A 12,623-nucleotide genomic window follows, 5' to 3' on the forward strand; every position below is an offset into this window, starting at 1 on the left:
ACATTCAATATCTTTATCCTTTAGGTCCACATATTTATTTCTCAACATAGTCGCTCAGGGGACTAACATATTTCTCCCAACGACGGATCAGTTTGTTGATACCGTCACTGTAGAATGTTTGACATTGTTGTGTGAGCCACAACCTCACCTCTGATTGCAATGCTTCATCACTATGGAAACACTTTGGAAACAGATGTAAATCGAACATAGCCGAGTTTGGAGGTATGCAGAACAATCGAGGAAAGTGTCGAATTGTTGTAGATGTCACAGCACTTGTTTTTGGCCCGGTTATGTCATACTGAAAGATAGGGTGCTCCATGAGTGCATGAAATTTTCCAATTTGTGCTTTTGGTTATCTGAAGGTGTCTCAATAACCAATATTGTAACGTTACACACCGCCACATTACAAGCTACAGTTGGGAGACCTCTAGCTGCAGAGGGTTGAAACTTACGTCAGCGGAGCAGGAAAGACAACCGAGTAACATGCGTGACATGTAATACCTCAATCGATATTGAGAGCAGCATTAAAAATTTGGATGTATTAGTTTTCTGCATGTCCTCGTATATCGATACTTGTAATCATATCCTAATATCGCTGTCTATCAGGTTACAGTATCGATAGTCGCCTCTACGGAGAGCACAGAGCGTAAAGGTTGAGAGTCGTGGCTCTGATTCTGTTTGTGTGTGTGTGTGTGTGTGTGTGTGTGTGTGTGTGTGTGTCTGTCGCGTGCAACGCACAAGACTCAAAATGCGGTATTTTGATAAAATAATTGAAGTCTTTGCCATGGAACTATGTGTTTTGCATCAGTGTTGGCGGCTAGGTATAGATTAATTGTCTGAGAAGTGAAAATTCCGTTGTGTTGCCAGAAAATGTCGAGCTGGCTACGGAACAAATGACATAGGCTGGTTAGAATTTTACTGATCATTCGAAATGGAGGAGGAGAGAAATATGGTCACTCTGACTGAATTTCACTAGCGGACAGAAATTTCATCTGGATGTCTTGCAACGAAACCATCAATCAGCGGGGTTTTGGGAACTTTACCCGTACGCTCTGGAAAATAATAAGTATTACCTTCAGGATGAATTGACCTTAATAACAAGAACCGTGCTGAAAATCAAATCCAGATTAAATAATTAAGAAGGTGATTTCTCTGGTACTGTGATCATAGCAGTCAGTCAGAGTGTTCTATTAACTTGGCAATAGTGTTCCTTATAGTTGCAAGAGACTACGCGCCCGAGGTGGTACTAAAATTAATATGCTGATGTAATCAAGATCCTTTGTGAACAGTGCAAAATTTATAAATACGATATGCTACATTCTACAATACAATTTCTCCAACTACTCTGATTATCACTGAGTGAGTGCTCATCCAACCTGCTACCATCTCATAAACATTACGAGACCCTTAACTCCAGCTGTCAGTAGGAGGAGCAAGAGTATAACCGCCGAGGAGAACTAGGTACGTGTGATACATGCTTGTTGTCGTAGAATTCCCGGGCCGCGTGCCTATGTTTCGTGTAATTTCGTGCAATATTCGCACAAAGTATTTTTTTTAACGCACCGGCGTGGTACATACTGACTAACAATGAGCAATTGACCCAAGGATATATTTCATACCATAACCGTACTTATCTTTTAAAGGCAACTGAAACTTTTCTCAGACCCCACAAATATCAACAATGAAAGATCTACTTTTAGTATCTGTCTGCTCACCGTTTTTAGAGTTTCTGAAATCATGTTTGCTTTTTTAAGTCAGGTGCTCAGCATTTTTATACACCAAATGCTATATGTCCAGTATGGTAATTTATGTAATAAACGTAGCTTATTTTCTGCACCGTATACGCACGTACGCTTACCAAGAGGTCGACAATAACCTTCATTATGAAATAAATAGAAACGGAGATATCACTACCCAAAATCCTTATATCACTTGCTGATGCTTATTGTCTTCCCTATTTTGAAGCTGATAACAGCCACTCTGGTAGGGTACCTATCAGAATAATTATTAGGTTGCTAGAAGTGTTTATGATAAATACTCATTTTCTTAAAAAAATCGACGTACTTATACACTACTTTGTTAATATACAATGTATACCCTTACTTGATCTCTGGACGAATCACCCAGTTCTATTCCAAGCACACCGTTAGTATTTTATTCTTCACAGAGTAGACTGGTTGCAACAGAACTACAAGGAAACTTCGAGACCAGTTCTTTCACATTTTCGATGTGCACAAAAATATGCTGTTCACCAGGCAATGGGGCCGCCACACGGCTCCTGCTGGCCATCGGTCACGGCGGACAGCTGACGCGGCTGCAGGAGGGACCCCTGAAAGTTAAGCTTCCAGTAGGCCAGCGGGCTGTGTCAGCTGTCAACGGCCAGCTGCTTCAAGGGAACCGCACCCTTAGAACGGCTGTTGGGTGGAGCTGTAAGGCGTCTAACTTAGAAAGTCTGTAGCACCAGTGAAAGAACAGACTTACTTTATTTTAAGTTAGTAGTTCATGAAGAGGTGCCCTACAATAGACAGATTGGATTTTAGCACCTTTTAAGTGGCGCTGATGCTTGATCTTTCAAATTGGAGTCCAAACACAAGTTTACCCAGTACTTACGCAGGATGTTTCTAGAAGTTTACAAAAAACAGACGGTGGGTATGAAAAGTAAAGATATCTATTATATTGTGCGTTGCGGCAAATTGAGTCACTCTTCATCGGGGAACGTCAATCTGGAATTAAGATTTTTCGGTTTTGTTGGACGTAGAAGAGAAAAATGGCCGTGTCAAAGTATCTTACGCCTACGTTTGGCGTCCTACACTCATCAGCGTAAAAAGAGATGCACCAGGAAGGACCCTATCAATACACTGCAAAATGGACGATGATGTTGCTCGCCATGAGCTACGCCAATGAGTACTTTTGCACATTCGGGTGAGCGCTCGGGCTGTGTGGGTGGTATCCTGACCAAGTGCCCGTCATTTGACATAAGAGGGCCGGTCAGTGCGACAACGGAGAGCGTCAGTAGCGCGTTATGTGGGTGTTTATAGCGCCCAGGCTACACGTACGTCGGCTGGACGTAGAGCTAGAGGAGATCAGGAAGGACTGCGTCTTTGGGCAGCGGCAGATTGGCTGGTTCTGTCGTCATTATGGCACCCCACACTGGTCGTACAGAAACCACCATTGCCCGTTGTTGACAATGAATATAGGGAGGCTTGCCTGCACAGCGTGTAGGATCTGGACGTCCGACACACACAGTATAGAGGGAACAGCGACGGATTGTCCGCCGCACGTGATCAGATAAACGATAGGGGCCAGTCAGTCAGCTGTCGTGTCTTCTATGCAGAATCCTGTAGGTGTTAGAAATATTAGCAGGTAGTTGTGTGATGTAGGGCTCCAAGAAAGCCTACTCACACCCATGAAGGGTCGTGCCCAGCTCACCTGGTATGAACAACGACGAACGTGGGACCCTGCAGACTGGAAGTGGGTCATCTGTTATGCGAAGTCTCGCTTCTGCCTTGTTGGCGACGCCCACTGGGTCAGTGTCTAGAGGCGCAGTGGAGAGCACGACGACGAGCAGTTTGTGATCTCCCATCGGACATCTCACCAGTCTGTTGTAGTGGGGTGGGAGCGATCGCTACGGTGCCTATTCTCCGTTATTGTTCTTAATGGCATCCATGACAGTTTCATGGTACACAGATCGTGTTCCACAAGCGATAACTCTGCTCTTCAAGAACGTCCAGGCTCATGTATTATTTGAACAAGAAAACTCTCGTCCACATACCGCTGTCATCTCCTGTCTGCGGATACTTTGGCATTTCCAGTCGCATCGCCCGATTTCAGCTGCATTGAGAATTTTCGGGGTGCCATGGAGCCTGTCATCGGGTGTCCACCTCTACACAACAATCTGTGGAATGTGTTACATGCGGCATGGGACAGAGTATCCCAGCACTAAATCCGAGACCTGTATGACGCCATGCCACGACGTCTGGACCCTTGTATTCACAACAACGAGAGGCCAGCGACATGTGGGGATGTACCATTTGTGGCCGTGTAGCACAATACATGTTGCTTTTTCCAAGTTGGAAGTACAATCGTTTTGTATATGTAATGCCATCTACCAACTGTCAACAATGTTTTAAATCCGCCTTGTCTTTCTGCGTGCAACTCTTTTTATGAGGTTGAGTGTAATTGATGTACAGACTGCGCCTACATTACACTTAGTATATTGATTTTCATGTTAAAGTACTTTTTAAGACGGAACTCAAGTCGAGTAATTTTTGATTTGGATTGCTTGGCGTTTCAGAGTTAGAGAACGGTTCGGATACAGTGATTTTTCTGTCTTTTACGTTTCGTTACGTAAGAGGACATGAACATGAGATCGTGCTTTGAACTACCATTGAACAGTTTCTGGAGTGCACGTCGGCGATGTAGATTCGAACTTAATGATAAATGTGAGGCTGTGTACTGAGCATTTCACTCGCGACTGGGACTCACGCAAGACAATTGTGCTCTGATGTCATAGGAGTGTAATGCACCGTATTCTCCGTACCATCCCATAGAAAAGAAAAAAAGAGGTCAAAGCTATGAAGATCGTAGTGGCAGTGAGACGTGCAACCTGTTAACTGACCGTCAATGCGTACGGTCTTGCGGCTGTAGAAATGGTGGATTACGCCCGGTCACCAAAGTTAAGTGACGTTTAGCCCGGTAAGTAATTCGATGTCTCACCAGTTGGGTGCTCCGGATGCCATTGACTCAGGAACAAGCAAGTCGCAAAAATGTCTTCCAGATGAAATAATTGCACAGGCGTGGTATGTCACTTGCTATTATAGTCTGCAGCGCGTTGCCTCGCTGGTAATGTTGCTGCTTCTGTGTCCTGGGGTCCTGGTTTCGATTCCGGGCGGATCGACGACTTTCTCCTCTCGGCGATTGCTTACTTGCATTGCCCTCACGACTTTACCTCATCGTTATCGACGCTCAAGCCCCCGAAGTGGCGTCGACCTGCAAGCCTTGCACTAGGCTTCCGAACTCCCCAAGACTGTGGATCCTGGCTAATAGTGCTATATGATCATTAACTGCTGTCCTTCGATATCGGTATGTACACTGATCTAAGCTAAATATCCGAGAGAGTGGAAAGAACATTTCTGAGAAACATGAGGTACATACGTTCTTCTCGCATTAGACGTAGCCCAATGACCTGACTACAAATTATTCCAGCTCATGAGTTCACACTGAATCCTGATCGATAGATTAAAACACTAGCGCACTCAAATACGACCTGTCCAAATATGATTATGTACAAGTTTACAAAACCGTCTCGAAATAAAGTTCATTAATACGTGAATAATATTGAAGTCGCGAATAATGACTGCACTTTGCAGCACTCTTACTGGGTCATCCTCCGATACTCACATCTTGACTGACTGCAGATTGTTGTTCTCGCAGAGCGCTCCATTTTTTCTCATGATAAGAGCTCATTGCATGAGTCGTAAGATAAGAGCTGCTTGTCGGTTGCTCTTAGAAGTTTTTAAAAACTTCAGAAGTTACACAGCATGTATTTCCCGCCTCATCTATTGACACTTAAAAATGGACAGACATTCGGAATAATTTACACACTATTAAGAACGCCTACAATATAAGCAGGATATTTATTGGCAGAATACAGTACTACCGTCAGTACATTTCAGTAAACCAGACAAAATAAACTTAATTGTGCACACACAAGACAGTTTTGTAAACGACCCTGTGGGAATATACTTTACTGAGTCCAGAACGAATTTCTGTGAACATCGAACGATGCAGAGAATTTTTTGTCGGAATACCTATCCACTTACAATTACTCAAGAGGAAGCGTAGTTAGGCTGAGAGAAAGCAATTGCAATAATCGGCAAATTGACTGTTATTTGGAGAGCAAAATAACTGATGATGGTCGAAACAGATAGGACGTAAAATGCAGACTGGCAATGGCAAGGAAAGCGTTTCTAAAAAAAAAAAAAAAAAAAAAAAAAAAAAAAAAAAAATTAACATCGAGTGTAGATTTAAGTGTCAGAAAGTCATTTCTGAAAGTATTTGTATGGAGTGTAGCCATGTATGGAAGTGAAACATGGAAGATAACTAGTTTAGACCAGAAGAGAATAGAAACTTTCGAATTCTGGTGCTAAAGCAGAACGCTGATGATTAGATGGGCAGATCACAAAATAATGAATAGAACTAGGGAGAAGAGGAATTTGTGGCACAACTTGACTAGAAGGTGGGGTCGGTTGGGAGGACATTTTCTGAGGCATCAAGGCATCACCAATTTAGTATTGGAGGGCAGCGTGGAGGCTAAAAACCGTAGAGGGAGACAAAGGGATGAATATACTAAGCAGATTCATAAGGATGTAGGATGCAGTAGTTACTTGGATATGAAAAAGCTTGCGCAGGATAGATTAGGATGGAAGGCTGCATCAAACCAGTCTCTGGATGGAAGACCATAACAACAACCGTGATGGGCTTGAGGGGATCAATGGAGGCACCATTAGTACACAGGCGGTCCGTCGGACAACTGCGAGAAAATCTTTTTTTTCCACTTTTCCAAAATCACCTGCGGACCAAAACCCAGACCAAAATTCAAAAACGAATATGCAAGTAACTGAATGAAATTTGAACGATATAAAACTAAAGTCCAAATCCGAACAATTTTGAAAAATTTCTTAATATCTTTATCCATTTCCAAAATGCAGCGGTTCAAATTTACCATGATTCTGCATGTAATATCCGGTATGAGGAGAAATCTAAATAATAAATAAGAGCAGCAAGTAGGTCACACATTACTGATATATTCTAAAGTATTTATCTAGGAGAGCCATCTGCCCGCTTTCAAAAATACTTATCCATTATTGATAAGTACGCCAAAATTTGTTTTTGAGTACCAAGATGAAGTCATAGATTCCGACACGGCTACACACAGCAAATGGTTGAAAATTTTACAGCCTATTCCTAAGATTGAGATATCGAATGGCCCTCGAAAATTTTCTTCATACCATTATCAGTTTCCAAAACACAGAGATTCATATTTACCTTAGTTGTACACGTAAAAAGCACACATGAAGTCCGGTCTGAAGCGAAAATATCGTTTATAAAGTTTTATACACTGGAGAAATATGCTCACAGATTCTCCGTTATCATCGGGGAACCCCTATCTGGGACCCAGATGCTGTATTAGTGAAGCTGGTGAACATTTTTTTTACACGTCAAATTCCGTCTTATGTGTACAATTGGTATGGCATTATTTCAGTTAGACATAAGTAAACTATAAAAATTTTGCTGAACAATACGTTTCCTTTCATATGAGTCACATAACACATAAGTCCTCTAGAAGCGAAAAGAAGAGAACCAGGGTAAAATTGCTCTTCACAGAGATAAAATAAATGCCAATACATTCTTGTTTATTTAAAACAATGCTACTGTAAAGTAGTATGCCAGCTGATTCATTCTATTTTCCTCACCATCTTTAAAAAATTGCCCTAAAATTTTTGCGTGTTAACATCTCGCTCAGTTTTGTGTTGAGAGGGAAGATAACTGTGTAGTGGCAAAGAAACGAAAAGTATTAAATGCTGAAACGTAGTAGACAGTGGTTGTGCCATAGAAAGAGAAAAGGAGACAAAAGCAATGTGATAGGAAGAGAGGGACCTAGTGACGGAAGAACATAGTTTACAGTGACAGAATAGTGCTAGAGAAAGGGTGAAGGAAAAAGTGCCAATGGGCAGGGGGGGGGGGGGGCGCAATAAAGAAAAGTGGAAGTGGGTGAATGCCAGTGATAATGAGACACTGAGGATATGACAATGACAACGAGTAAGAGAGGGATAGTGAGAGTGAAAAGAAACAGCAGCTTTAGAAAAGAAGGAATGAGATACCAGCAGCAAAGGGGAGCAAGAGCGGGACAGTGACAGTGGCAGGAGTCTGTAGCAGTGTGACAAAACGGAGAGGACTGTGGAAGGGACACAGGAGACAATAAGAAAGAGGTAGGAAGAGGTAATGACAATGAGTTAGGCTGAATGAGTGAGTGATGGGCTAGTGGGAGTGAATGACTTCAGTTAGGAGAGCTTGTGGGAGTTCGAGGTGAGTTGCATGTTTTAAGAAAATGAGTATTTCTTGCGTGCCAAAATTATTGGGGAAATTGTCAAAGGTGATGGGGAAGGTAGAATGAGGTAGCTTTTCAGTCGGAGTCTTTCAAATAAACAGGAATACATTCGTGGTTTTTGTGCTCCGACAATAGCATTTCTCCGCTCGTTATCAATCGCGTCCTAAGGGCAAGCAAACGCCAAGTTGCTGGGGATGTAGCGATTAGCTGTCAGTTCGTCGTATGCCGCTTCTTCGCCGTGGCGCGGCAGCCAGCGCTCGCCGGCCCTGCAGAGCGACATACTTGGGGTCGCACAGTAGCTGCCGGATGGCGGGCGGGCACAGTGTTACGCATTCTTTGTTGTCCGCGGTCGGCGCTCCGCCAGGAATGCACCGCTCGCAGCGCAGCGCAGCGGACAGGCGCCGCGCGCACGCACCCTCCGCCCCCACCACCCCCAGGCGCCGCCGCCTCCAGCGCGCAGTGTGGCGCCGGGGCCCGCCGCGCGCGCACGCACCGCCCGCTTCTGGTGCTGCCTCCCACTCTCCGTCACGAAGGTAAGCCGTCAAGCCAGCGTTCCGCCACGTATGTCGAACAGGACGCTGCGATAAATTGTATCGTTCAGCCAAGATGGAATTATTTCCTCAAGTTGCGTTCATATCAAGGTGTCAATTATAGCAAGATGAAATGCATGAAATTATAATATTGTTTCCGTTGGTTAGAAAGTGCCTAATCTTAACAATGGCCTCTCTCTCTCTCTCTCTCTCTCTCTCTCTCTCTCTCTCTCTCTCCTTCTCTCCTACCACAAATTTTTTTATTATGTTACGTATCTTTTCTCAAACCATCTAAACACACAGAAAAAAATGAGTTGCTTAAGCTGTAACTATTGCTCAAGATGGTAACTTCTGAAAATCAAAATATGTCAAAACTGCCGACTGAATTACATGTAAAACTTAATACATCGGAAACAATGTCCTTCGCGATAGAAAATTATTTTGATGGGCCCATCGACAATAACGTTCAGTATGGTAGCTAACACGTTACGGTCGATATTTTTCGAAACAATATCCATAGCTCCGTGCAAAGGATAAGCAACGTTTCTGAAACACTCACCAGGAAAACTGAATCTGTCTTCAATGTGGGAGCCCCCATGTAATTTTCTCCTGATGAATAAAGCATGTTTATATGTTACTGTTATAGTGGAATAGCAAGCGATTTCGAAATACATATTCGGAAATAGTACTGTCGCGTGAAAGCTTCCCGGGGAAATTAAATTACATTAACAAACGACAAGATAGTGTAACAAAATATTTGCGGACTGTTGTGTATATAGCTCAAGTCAAGCGATGCTAGAACATTACGGTTATCATATTACTAGTAAACACCCATATTAACCTGACTGAAAAGTGAATAATCTGGTTACTTTGGCAGATTCACAGACAAGGAACTGAGGAAAATGCATTAACCTTTAAAAAAACGTAACTGCTGCAGAATTTTGGAAAATTGTCTACTTTGGCAACAAAGACATGATGTTAAGGAATTAGGAACGAAAGATGATTAATTACATTTATTATATTTCTGAGGGACATTTCATTTATCGGAAAGAAACAAATTACATTACCAGTGAACTAGCAGAAATATCACATAACTAAGAATATTAAGCTTTTTTCAAATGCCCCAATGAAATTCTGGTTCAAACTACGATGTGCGTTAATGAACCAGCAGTTTATTGGTGTAAAACCTTGACTACCACGATCATTATCACCACCACCATCATCGCTCATATGCATAACTTAGCAGTAATTTAATATGTACAGCACGTATGGCTGCATGTAGGACCTATGGATATATATATGTGTGTGTGTGTGTGTGTGTGTGTGTGTGTGTGTGTGTGTGTGTGTGTGTGTGCGTCTACGTGCGTGGGTGAGACAGAGAGATAAAGAGAATCTGCTTGTGAGACTCGCCATTTAATGCGGTGGATTAATATTGAAGTTTCTCTAACTTGAATGCTATTGGAATACTTAAAATGAAAGATCAACTGTTAATTTACGCTTTTGAAACGACTTTTCCTCCTCTTTATCCATAAACGGATTCAATTTCTGTTTTATCTTCACTCATCTTACACTTTTTCTCCCCTAATCACCGTACAAGTACAAACAAAAGACCACAAGCAAAGGCGACTGTTCAGTTGACATTGTTCTACTTGGTGTCTAATTTAGGGCAGTGGGGAAATAAGTTTCTTTAACATGCATGTCAATTATGTGTTATTGGCAATCGAGATATTTAAATGGTTTTTATACATTTCTACTGATGGACTGACGTAGGAAATTGAAGTAACTTTTGAGCGTACACAACAAGTGCATTTATACTTCAAGGTGCATGTGGCAAAACATAACAGAAACTAAGACATCATAATATCTCTCAAATATCAGTTTTGTTCCATTTTCTGTATCCTGTTCATCACCAGATTTCCGAACGACAACTGTCATAAGTGTATGATACTATGTCCTAAAATCGCTGCTTTAGACTCATATTAATTTAAAGTAATTTATTTTCTTTTCTGAATTGCTAACAACACACTGCATAATACTAATTTAACACTTCGATGTGCAAGTGCAATTGATTTCCCGGTAGTCAGTTCTTCTTCAGTATCACATATCACAGATGGATATCATCGCTGTACCTAAAACTTAGGAGTGACCGGATCTTGTTTCAATAAAACCTAAATGTAATTTTATTTAGTTGTTTACTGATTCATGTTACACATATGTAACTTATTGATTAAACATACAGTTCTTACCCAGAAGGATCATGGTACTGTCTACTTGAATAATGAAGTATACCAGCCCCAATGTGTCGAGCGTTAGTGACAATAACACTTGGTGTAATAAATTTTTGCCCACCTGCAAGAGATGCGTGGTAATAACCTGACTTTACGTCTAGGAGCCACAGAGGCAACGTGATTTACACACTACTATCGATGAGAACTGTAATAAACAGAACGAAGCACGTGAATGTTAGAGTAATAGCAGAACGCACAAACGGTGCGTCACTAATAAATAATAAGATTCAAGACTCGTGCATATACTCAACAGGTCTCGTAATAATTATTTGTGTTGAACAGTTTTAATAGTACCTAGACATTCCAGTTACCTGTTTTAAGAGGATATGCTCTCGACAGCAGGTTGCTGACACTTACTTTGCGGCGTTCATTCAACAAAAAAAGGTAAAGTATTTATTAAATACGTGTTGGACTGGGTCCTCCTCTTACTTAAAATAATCCACATCATCTGCGGCAACTTAACTGCAAGCTGAGTCATCTTATTCCACGGTGGGCACCACGTGTGTCCATCTAATGTTTCTCTTGCTCTCTGGAGGTAGTAGTGAGCTGTCGTACTGGAAGTACCTCTGTACATGAGCAGCTTGCATTTATTTTTCCAAAGTTGTTGTTTGGCCAACTCTAGCTACACCTCAAGTTCAGTCTAGTGTCATTAGAGCTCTGTTAAATTTCTTCTCGTGAAAGGAGGTTTCGAATTTCTGCAGAAAGTCGCGTTTTCCTCCATTTTTATCCACTTGCAGGGTTCCGAAAGCGTCTCTGTGCCATTTAAAGAGTGGCCCGTTTCTGATACATGAATGGCTACTGTTGATTTGTGGTATTTCTATTAGAGCAGTTACTCAACTTACCACTACATGAATTATTTGTTAGAGTTCTCAATTGCGTGAGCGATAGCACTTCTTCGTGGAATACTTAATTCATTATTTTCACTTGTGGGAAGCATAGAACTTAGAAAAAAGTTTCTACATAAAGTGATGATGACTGAGTCCATAAACCCTCTTCCATAAATCTCTCTTCTGTGTATCAGCAATCCTCAAACAGTCAGCCCTGTTCGGAGACATATTTTTCAAGCGTTCATTAAATTGTGACTACAAGTTACTACATATTATGTTCTTTTGTGTGCTATGGACTGAAAACTTATTTTGATGTATTTTGTGTTCTAAGTTATTTTTCAGTTTGTACTTTCTTTTATGTGACTGAATAGGTCTTCCGGTCTGTCCAACGCATTTGGATCACGGGATGTGAACTAGCTTTTCTAGACCGAAATTTCAAATTTGTTTCTCTTGTAATTAGTATCATGTTTCAGACTTTACCTCTCTTAATTGTTTGAGAGGAACGTTACATTCATGCCATACAAACGATATCTCTCAACGGCCATGTTAGTAGTACATTAATTTTTTTTTAAATGTTATGTGTGAATTTAATGTGTTCCTGGCAACAATAGATAATGTCACACAAGATGTTCAGAAAGCTGTACTAATAGTATAACAGAATAGATCTTGCATAAATAACGTAAAGATGGGTTACAAAATAATGTAGATCATATAGTGCACAAAATTATTCTTTCACTCCACACGAATAAAAAAATGACACAGTTACGTGACACAGACACAGTGCAATGTTCGCATTGGAAATATACCTCTGAAGACAGAATTCAGTGACACAGAAGAGAGATGTAACTGAAGACAGTTTATAGACTCA

The 12,623-nt window shown here is 41.5% G+C and overlaps 1 protein-coding gene across 2 annotated transcripts in view; it reads left to right on the forward strand.

Moving 5' to 3' along the window:
* LOC126282013 (zwei Ig domain protein zig-8-like) overlaps positions 1-12,623 on the forward strand; it is a 1,268,067-nt gene that overhangs the window by 656,293 nt on the left and 599,151 nt on the right. The window contains exon 1 of one of the 2 annotated variants that reach the window (XM_049981404.1): positions 8,565-8,643. The exons of the other annotated variant lie outside the window; for it this stretch is intronic. The gene's annotated coding sequence lies outside the window, so the exon portion shown is untranslated. Of the gene's footprint in view, positions 1-8,564; positions 8,644-12,623 lie in introns of those variants that run through there. 2 annotated transcript variants of the gene reach the window in all.

This window comes from Schistocerca gregaria, chromosome 7, assembly GCF_023897955.1.
Source record: "Schistocerca gregaria isolate iqSchGreg1 chromosome 7, iqSchGreg1.2, whole genome shotgun sequence".
Taxonomy (NCBI): Eukaryota; Metazoa; Arthropoda; class Insecta; order Orthoptera; family Acrididae; genus Schistocerca; species Schistocerca gregaria.